Raw genomic sequence first — 10,685 nt, 5'->3', positions numbered from 1 at the left:
CTCTCCCTCTGTCTCTCCCTCTCTCTGTCTCTCTGTCTCTGTCTCTCTCTGTCTCTCTCCCTCTGTCTCTCCCTCTCTCTGTCTCTGTCTCTCTCCCTCTGTCTCTCCCTCTCTCTGTCTCTCTCTCACACACACACACTTATCTTTGCGAGGACCCCTCATTGACTACATTCATTCCCTAGCCCTTAAGCCTAACCTTAACCGTCAGAACTGTGTCTAATCCTTACCCTGACCTTAACCTCACTCTAAATCTAACCTTCACCTTAAACCCAAGTCCTAACCCTAAAACAGACCCTTAAAGAAGTGAGGTCTGGCCAAAATGTCCTCGCTTTGCAAAAATGTCCTCAATGTGATGGTTAAACCTCAAATTGGTCCTCACAGAGATAGAAGTACAAGAACACACACACATACATTCTCTCTCTCTCTCTTCCTACATTATCGTCAGATTTGAGGAAAAGACAGAGAAGAAATACCATCCAACGTTACACGTGTGTTATGCATACACACACACACACACACACACACACACACATGCATTGTGCATTAGCATCGTCAGATCTGGGGAGAGTCACCTCCGAGTCCCTTCCATACAGTTTTCATGTGTGATATATTATGCATACATGAGTCTGTGCAGCACACTCATGGCGGCCATAAATTAGATATATGGCGGCAGTGGCGAGGTGTTAGAGGGGGCAGAGGAGGAGAGGAGAGGAGTAGAGAGGAGAGATGAGAAGAGAGGAGAAGAGGAGTGACGAGACACAGATGGCTATGGCCTGAGGCACTTTGAGTTGGGCACTGCTGTGCTGCTAAACATGGAGGCTTCACAGCCACACACACATCCCGTATAGAGGACCAGCGGAGGGGTAGATGTGCCCATCTACAAATGCAAAACGCACAATATATGCACAACGCCGATGTGCACAGAGGAGGTAAAGTGCCGCTCCTTTGTTGTTTGCGCGTTACCACATCAAGATTGATGAAAAGACGTGAGGGCTCCGACTTGCCTCGTTTGAATCCACTTCATTTCTAGTCCGTTCTCCAGTTGTGTCAATATACTGCACTGAAGGTTCATAACATCCGCTCTGCCACGAGAAACGAGAGGGGATGTTTTACTCACAAACACACTGCAATTACACTTTTCATTTGTCTTGAGCCTGTAGAATCTGAGTTTACCCGACCCCGACTGACAGTCTGTACAGTGGTGTGTCCTCATCAAGACTTGTTCTAATACGCTGTGGGGCAGTGAACAAACATCTTGTCAAAAATGTCTTGTTTTTTCAGATTTGATCTTACTGAGTTCTCAGACTGCCACCGGGGGTGTCTGACTCGGGGTATTCTGCTGCTGTCACCAATCAGGTCAGTCGCCGGGGAAATGTGGGAGACACTGAAGAGCTTTTCTCTCCCTGTTTCTGCCTTGTCCTTATCTGTCTGTTGTCCCCTTTCAGCAGCTGTCACCCTCCGACAGCTTGGCTCTGTCAGTGGACTGTTATTAGGCCGTTCACCCCCCCCCCCCCAGTACAACGTTCTCCTATTCTCTCTCTCTTAATCGCTGCTTTCTGTCTCCCACCACGCTTTGTTCCTCTCTCTCTCTCTCTCTCTCTCTCTCTCTCTCTCTCTCTCTCTCTCTCTCTCTCTCTCTCTCTCTCTCTCTCTCTCTCTCTCTCTCTCTCTCCCTCTCCCTCGCTCTGTCCTTACTCTCTCTCTCTCTCTCTCTCTCTCTCTCTCTCTCTCTCTCTCTCTCTCTCTCTCTCCCTCGCTCTGTCCTTACTCTCTCTCTCTCTCTCTCTCTCTCTCTCTCTCTCTCTCTCTCTCTCTCTCTCTCTCTCTCTCTCTCTCTCTCTCTCTCTCCCTCTCCCTCGCTCTGTCCTTACTCTCTCTCTCTCTCTCTCTCTCTCTCTCTCTCTCTCTCTCTCTCTCTCTCTCTCTCTCTCTCTCTCTCTCTCTCTCTCTCTCTCTCTCTCTCTCTCTCTCTCTCCCTCGCTCTGTCCTTACTCTCTCTCTTACTCTCTCCCTCTACCTCGCTCTCTCCTTTCTCTCTCTCTCTCTTGCTCTCTCTCTCTCTCAAATTCAAATTCAAATGTGCTTTTATTAGCATGACAAATATACATTTGTATTGCAAAGCATTTTCACATAAAGGACAATAAGAATGCACGAATACACAACATCAACACATGCAATACAACAACTTATACAGCTATGTCATGGCAACAAGATCCTGTGTGGGTGGATGTGTGTGAATTTGTCTGCACGTTACCACATCAATCTTGGTTTGGTAACGTGCAGACTCTCTCTCACTCTGCCTCCAACTTTTCTCTCACTCTCTTTTCCTCCCTTTATTTCTCTCCACCTTCCTCTGTGCTTTCCCTCACCCTGCAGCACTTCCATGCCTCCCCCCACTTGTCTGAACTCTGACAGGTGTGTAATTGAATGATTAATGACCACAAGAACAACTCCCCCCAACACACACACATACACACACATTTTGTGTTAAGATGAAATTGTACATATTTATGCACACACAGACATGTACTGACACACACAGGCATACATGTGTTCACATTACACACATGTATCCATTTTGTTTCAATACCCTGGCAGTCGCATGTTGAAATTCAAACTGTGGGGGGGGGGGGGTCAAAAAGTGATGGAGATGTTGTTGAGCAATGTGCTGCGCTTTGTATGTCTGACAGCAATAAAAAATGTGAATATGGTCGAATTCTACAGTTTGTGAGCTTACCTGAAACTTCATCAATCTTGCAAAATATTTTAATTTTTCATTAGAAATGTTTAATTGGTGCTTTTCTTATTTGTGGTGATTTCCAAAATATCATATGTAGTTGTGCAGAAAGCATACAATCCCCCTCCTTATGTCTACTAGGCACGCATCCTCTTTTGACCTACACACACACACACACACACACACACACACACACACACACACACACACACACACACACACACACACACGCACACATGCACACACAAACAAAATACAAATACATTTCAAAGTCCCCCCACCTGCCCCCTTTCCTGCCCCCCTTTCCTGCCCCAAAGTCCAGTCAGTTTTCATACAACACCAGTTTACTGTGTTGGAGTCTGTCAGCCAAGAACAGCCATCTGAAGCAACCACAAGAACGGCCATCTGAAGCAACCACAAGAACAGCCATCTGAGGCAACCATAAGAACGGCCATCTGAAGCAACCACAAGAACAGCCATCTGAAGCAACCATAAGAACAGCCATCTGAAGCAACCATAAGAACGGCCATCTGAAGCAACCACAAGAACAGCCATCTGAGGCAACCATAAGAACGGCCATCTGAAGCAACCATAAGAACGGCCATCTGAAGCAACCATACGAACGGCCATCTGAAGCAACCATACGAACGGCCATCTGAAGCAACCATAAAAACGGCCATCTGAAGCAACCATAAAAACGGCCATCTGAAGCAACCATAAGAATGACCATCTGAAGCAACCACAAGATGACCATCTGAAGCAACCATAAGAACGGCCATCTGAAGCAACCTTACAAACGGCCATCTGAAGTAACCACAAGAACGGCCATCTGAAGCAACCACAAGAACAGCCATCTGAAGCAACCATAAGAACAGCCATCTGAAGCAACCATAAGAACGGCCATCTGAAGCAACCATAAGAACGGCCATCTGAAGCAACCATACGAACGGCCATCTGAAGCAACCATACGAACGGCCATCTGAAGCAACCATAAAAACGGCCATCTGAAGCAACCATAAGAATGACCATCTGAAGCAACCACAAGATGACCATCTGAAGCAACCATAAGAACTCCCATCTGAAGCAACCTTACAAACGGCCATTTGAAGTAACCATAAGAACGGCCATCTGAAGCAACCACAAGAACGGCCATCTGAAACAACCACAAGAACGGCCATCTGAAGCAACCATAGGAACGGCCATCTGAAGCAACCACAAGAACGGCCATCTGAAGCAACCACAAGAACGGCCATCTGAAGCAACCATAAGAACGGCCGTCTGAAGCAACCATAAGAACGGCCATCTGAAGCAACCATAAGAACGGCCATTTGAAGCAACCATAAGAACGGCCATCTGAAGCAACCATAAGAACGGCCATCTGAAGCAACCACAAGAACGGCCATCTGAAGTAACCATAAGAACGGCCATCTGAAGCAACCACAAGAACGGCCATCTGAAGTAACCATAACAACGGCCATCTGAAGCAACCACAAGAACGGCCATCTGAAGCAACCACAAGAACGGCCATCTGAAGCAACCATAAGAACGGCCGTCTGAAGCAACCATAAGAACGGCCATCTGAAGCAACCATAAGAACGGCCATCTGAAGCAACCACAAGAACAGCCATCTGAAGCAACCACAAGAACGGCCATCTGAAGCAACCACAAGAACGGCCATCTGAAGTAACCATAAGAACGGCCATCTGAAGCAACAATACGAACGGCCATCTGAAGCAACCATAAGAACGGCCAACTGAAGCAACCACAAGAACGGCTATCTGAAGCAACCACAAGAACGGCCATTTGAAACAACCACAAGAACGGCCATCTGAAGTAACCATAAGAACGGCCATCTGAAGCAACAATACGAACGGCCATCTGAAGCAACCATAAGAACGGCCATCTGAAGCAACAACAAGAACGGCCATCTAAAGCAACCACAAGAACGGCCATCTGAAGCAACCATACGAACGGCTATCTGAAGCAACCACAAGAACGGCCATCTGAAGCAACCATAAGAACAGCTATCTGAAGCAACCATAAGAACGGCCATCTGAAGCAACCACAAGAACGGCCATCTGAAGCAACCATATGAACGGCCATCTGAAGCAACCATATGAACGGCCATCTAAAGCAACCATAAGAACGGCCATCTGAAGCAACCACAAGAACGGCCATCTGAAGCAACAATACGAACGGCCATCTGAAGCAACCATAAGAACGGCCATCTGAAGCAACCACAAGAACGGCCATCTGAAGCAACAATACGAACGGCCATCTGAAGCAACCATAACAACAGCCATCTGAAGCAACCATAAGAACGTGTCACGTATCAGGAAGGAACCCAAAAGCAGACGGGACAACCAGGTAAGGGAAGAATCAAGTCTTTATTGAAGTGACCGATCTCGGGGTAGAGCAGGAGTTGGCTCAGTGGCAGGTAGGCAGGCAGGCAGAAGTCCATGAATGGCGACATTCCAGCGAAGACTCGTCCACAGTGGAGGCCTTTTAAGGGTGAGGGCGATTGCTTGAAGGCCAGCTGGCATGCCGGGGTGAAGGGGGGTCAGCAGGTGTCAGCTGGTGTAGCAGGTGTCAGCTGGTGTGCCGGGGTGAAGGAGGGGGCAGCAGGTGTCAGCTGATGTAGCAGGTGTCAGCTGATGTAGCAGGTGTCAAGGGTGATCGCTTTGATGTCAAGGGCGAGAGGCTATGACAGAACGGCCATCTGAAGCAACCACAAGAACGGCCATCTGAAGCAACCATAAGAACGGCCATCTGAAATCTGAAGCAACCACAAGAACGGCCATCTGAAGCAATCATACGAACGGCTATCTGAAGCAACCACAAGAACGGCCATTTGAAGCAACCAGAAGAACAGCCATCTGGAGCAACCACAAGAATGGCCATCTGAAGCAACCACAACAACGGCCACCTGAAGCAACCACGAGAACAGCCATCTGAAGCAACCAGAAAAACAGCCATCTGAAGTGACCACAAGTACGGGCACCTGAAGCAACTATAAGAACGGCCATCTGAAGCAACCATACGAACGGCCGTCTGAAGCAACCATACGAATGGCCATCTGAGGCAACTACAAGAGATGGCCATCTGAAGCAACCACAAGAACGGCCATCTGAAGCAACCACAAGAACGGCCATATGAAGCAACCATAAGAACGGCCATTTGAAGAACGGCCATCTGAAGCAACCATAAGAATGGTCATCTGAAGCAACCACAATAACGGTTATCTGAAGCAACCACAAGTATGGCCACCTGAAGCAACCATAAGAACGGCCATCTGAAGCAGCCATATGAAAGGCCATCTGAAGCAACCATAAGAACGGCCATCTGAAGCAACCATAAGAACGGCCATCTGAAGCAACCACAAGAACGGCCATCTGAATCAACCATAAGAACGGCCATCTGAAGCAACCACAAGAACGGCCACCAGAAGCAGCCACAAGAACGGCCATCTGAAGCAACCACAAGAACGGCCATCTGAAGAACGGCCATCTGAAGCAACCACAAGAATGGCCATCTGAAGCAACCACAAGAACGGCCATCTGAAGCAACCACAAGAATGGCCATCTGAAGCAACCACAAGAACGGCCATCTGAAGCAACCACAAGAACGGCCATCTGAAGCAACCACAAGAACGGCTATCTGAAGCAACTACAAGAACGGCCATCTGAAGAACGGCCATCTGAAGCAACCATAAGAATTCGCCATCCTAAGCAACCATAAGAACGGCCATCTGAAGCAACCACAAGAACGGCCATCTGAAGCAACCACAAGAACAGTCATCTGAAGCAACCATATGAACGGCCATCTTAAGCGGCCATACGAAGCAGCCATACGAAGGGCCATCTGAAGCAACCATAAGAATGGCCATTTGAAGCAACCATAAACTGAATATATGGACAACTGTACAACTGACTGCTGTTGTCTGATGCATGAGTTATTTCTATACCATGATCAACCTGTGTGGTCTTTCTTTCACATCAAGGGATCCTTGTCCGGGGACTTACTTCTGCAGAACCCCAAATGTAGAAGTCTCTATTTTGAGGTCGTTGAACAGGAAAAGACAGCTGTCCTTTAAAGAAATGTAATATCTATACTTTACAAATGCAGTGAGTTTTTATACGTGTCAACTCTGTGTTATTCCAGCGGAGGGCAGAATTTGTTATGTGATGAGGATGAAATTGAATTCCAAATGAACCGTTAAATGACTTGCGTGTTTCAAGGAGGCGCCATAAACATTTACAGAGCCTAGGCTAGGGAACGCTTGCTGTGAGACACGCTATGAATGCATAATACTTAACTTTGTGTAGGAGTGTTGTGCATGTATGTAGAATCTCTTGCATGTCCATGTCCTGCTATGGGCTCATAATTGTGCCTCGGGAAAGACCACATGAAGAAGAAGAAGTGTGACGGTGAAAGAGAGGATTAGAGAGGGACCCACCCAAACAAACAGACAAAGCAAAAGGATTGTGGTGAGGGAGAAAGAGAAATTAAAAGTGGAGAGACCTAAATGCCTGCGAGATCAGCCATTTCCTGTTGACCTCTGCCCGATCTCCGACACCTGACCCCCGTCCTTCTCCAGGCCCAGTGGGGGCAGAGTGAGAGGATATTTTGGGTTGCTGATGTGTTCTGTGTGTAGCGGGTAGACGTTGAAGACGGGGCTGTGAATTCATATGTGAGGGCAGAGTGGTATGCAGGATGGTGGGGAAGTGAAGGTTATGGAAGAGGTTTGTGCATCAGGTGACGAGCGAGTAAAAGCCAAATAGAGGATGTTGGAGGTTGCTGGGGTTAGGGTGGGGTAAGTTTATGCTGATGTTTAAGCTTTGCTGCATCTCTCTCAGTACAATGAGTCAATAACACAAGTGGGGCAGTGATTGGTTTTAATGGGACCATGGCTAGACATTATGGATCCTCTCTGCAACAACTGACAACACTGTAACAGTGGTGGATATAAAGCACGGGTCCCTCTTCTCGAGTGCCAAGGGTCCAAGAGAAGCTATGTGGGCTGATTTACACCACGTCCACGCTAATCGGAGAAACAGGGAAACCGTTTTTCCAGTTTTCCAACTGAAGCTGTTTTCATGTCAAAAACAGGTTGGGGGCGTCCGGCTAGCATGGCGGTCTATTCCATTACCTACCAACACAGGGATCGCTGATTCGAATACCCGCGTTACCTCCAGCTTGGTCAGGCGTTCCTAGACACAATTGGCCATGTCTAAACACTTAAGTCTCTTCTGTTGGGCATAAAAATCATACATCAGCTTTCTTTAAAAAGTTCCACTTTCCCTGTCGACTCGTCAGCGTGAGACTGGTGTTTTCAAATCCGTCGACTCTGGACAGCGTTTTGGAAAAGACAGGTTTTTGGTGGTTGAAAATGCCAAAAAAGCCACACACAAAAAAGACGTGTTTTCACATGTTAGTCTGGAAACGGCCTTACCCTCACGCCTGCATTCCTTCCCAGAGGAGGCAGACCACAACGGGAGACATCTGCCTCTCATGTCCGGAGACAGATGGAATCTGGTCCACTGTCACAAAGCCTGTTGGACGGTCACAGACGGTTCAGACACAAAAGGCAAAATCAGGTCTTTGACACTGATGTAAACAAAACAAAAGTTGTCCTAGTGATCATTCTGGCATTGTGGGCAGGGCCTAAAAGCCTTACACACGCACACACATACACTACCGTTCAAAAGTTTGGGATCACCCAAACAATTTCGTGTTTTCCATGAAAAGTCACACTTATTCACCACCATATGTTGTGAAATGAATAGAAAATAGAGTCAAGACATTGACAAGGTTAGAAATAATGATTTGTATTTGAAATAAGATTTTTTTTACATCAAACTTTGCTTTCGTCAAAGAATCCTCCATTTGCAGCAATTACAGCATTGCAGACCTTTGGCATTCTAGCTGTTAATTTGTTGAGGTAATCTGGAGAAATTGCACCCCACGCTTCCAGAAGCAGCTCCCACAAGTTGGATTGGTTGGATGGGCACTTCTTTGAGCAGATTGAGTTTCTGGAGCATCACATTTGTGGGGTCAATTAAACGCTCAAAATGGCCAGAAAAAGAGAACTTTCATCTGAAACTCGACAGTCTATTCTTGTTCTTAGAAATGAAGGCTATTCCATGCGAGAAATTGCTAAGAAATTGAAGATTTCCTACACCGGTGTGTACTACTCCCTTCAGAGGACAGCACAAACAGGCTCTAACCAGAGTAGAAAAAGAAGTGGGAGGCCGCGTTGCACAACTGAGCAAGAAGATAAGTACATTAGAGTCTCTAGTTTGAGAAACAGACGCCTCACAGGTCCCCAACTGGCATCTTCATTAAATAGTACCTGTTAGAGCCTGTTTGTGCTGTCCTCTGAAGGGAGTAGTACACACCGGTGTAGGAAATCTTCAATTTCTTAGCAATTTCTCGCATGGAATAGCCTTCATTTCTAAGAACAAGAATAGACTGTCGAGTTTCAGATGAAAGTTCTCTTTTTCTGGCCATTTTGAGCGTTTAATTGACCCCACAAATGTGATGCTCCAGAAACTCAATCTGCTCAAAGAAGTGCCCATCCAACCAATCCAACTTGTGGGAGCTGCTTCTGGAAGCGTGGGGTGCAATTTCTCCAGATTACCTCAACAAATTAACAGCTAGAATGCCAAAGGTCTGTAATGCTGTAATTGCTGCAAATGGAGGATTCTTTGACGAAAGCAAAGTTTGATGTAAAAAAAATCTTATTTCAAATACAAATCATTATTTCTAACCTTGTCAATGTCTTGACTCTATTTTCTATTCATTTCACAACATATGGTGGTGAATAAGTGTGACTTTTCATGGAAAACACGAAATTGTTTGGGTGATCCCAAACTTTTGAACGGTAGTGTATATATATATATATATATATATATATATATATATATATATATATATATATATATATATATATATATATATATATATATATATATATATATATATAGTGACAACCCCGGGGTCAGCCCGGCTTCAGCACCATGGCCAGCGACCCAGCACAGCCCAGAAACGCACCTGGCCTCAATGAGAGGGAGACTGAGCGACACACCTGGCCCCAATCGGAGGCTGATGAGGAGCCCCAGGATAAAAGGGAGCCAGAGACAGCCGCCCGGGGGGGGGAGAGAGAAAGCAAGCTAGAGTTGTGTTGGCTGCCCAGCGTAGGCGCCAACGAAGACGGGAGTCAGCCGGCTCAGACGAGGAGCAGCACTTGTGTTGAGCGTTCTTTCGGTTTGTCTTGGGAATAAATTCCCACAGCGGGCCAGCCTGCCGACGGTCTCTGTTTCGTTGCTGGGTCGGGTGCTAAGTTCCCCCGTGGTTGCCACAATATATACACGTGTGTGTGTGTGTGTGTGTGTGGTGGTCAACAAGAAACAGAAGAAGGCATTAGTGATGGATGTAGCAATCCCGAGCGACGGCAACATCAGGAAGAAAGACCATGAGAAGCTAGAGAAACACCAAGGGCTGAGGGAAGAACTGGATGTGAAAGGGGAAATTCCCTAGTAGTCCCAGTGGTAATAGCAGCACTAGGGGCTGTGACCCCCAAACTGGGAGAGCAGATTCCAGGAACAACATCTGAGGTCTCTGTCCAGAAGAGTGCAGTCCTAGGGACAGTCCTAGGGCCTCTGGTAAAGGACCTAAGCTTGAGGAAGACACACCACCTGAAAAAGGGTGAGGGAGATTTTTTTTCATAGATGTATACATATAATCTGTTCTGTTTTAGTTCGAGTAGTACTGACTAATCACGTTTGAGTGGGTGGGGATTTCTACAGGATCATGCTTTGTTGCATAAAGGGTAACAGCCCGCAAGGTCGAAATGTTGTCTGGACCTAACACACCTACAAAAGTATCGATGTTTGTGTATTGTTTGAAGAAACATTGACTCGTATCGGCTACTTGCGAAACAATTAGG

Source organism: Lampris incognitus, chromosome 7 (genome assembly GCF_029633865.1).
Source record: "Lampris incognitus isolate fLamInc1 chromosome 7, fLamInc1.hap2, whole genome shotgun sequence".
Taxonomy (NCBI): Eukaryota; Metazoa; Chordata; class Actinopteri; order Lampriformes; family Lampridae; genus Lampris; species Lampris incognitus.
This window is presented reverse-complemented; position numbering follows the sequence as displayed.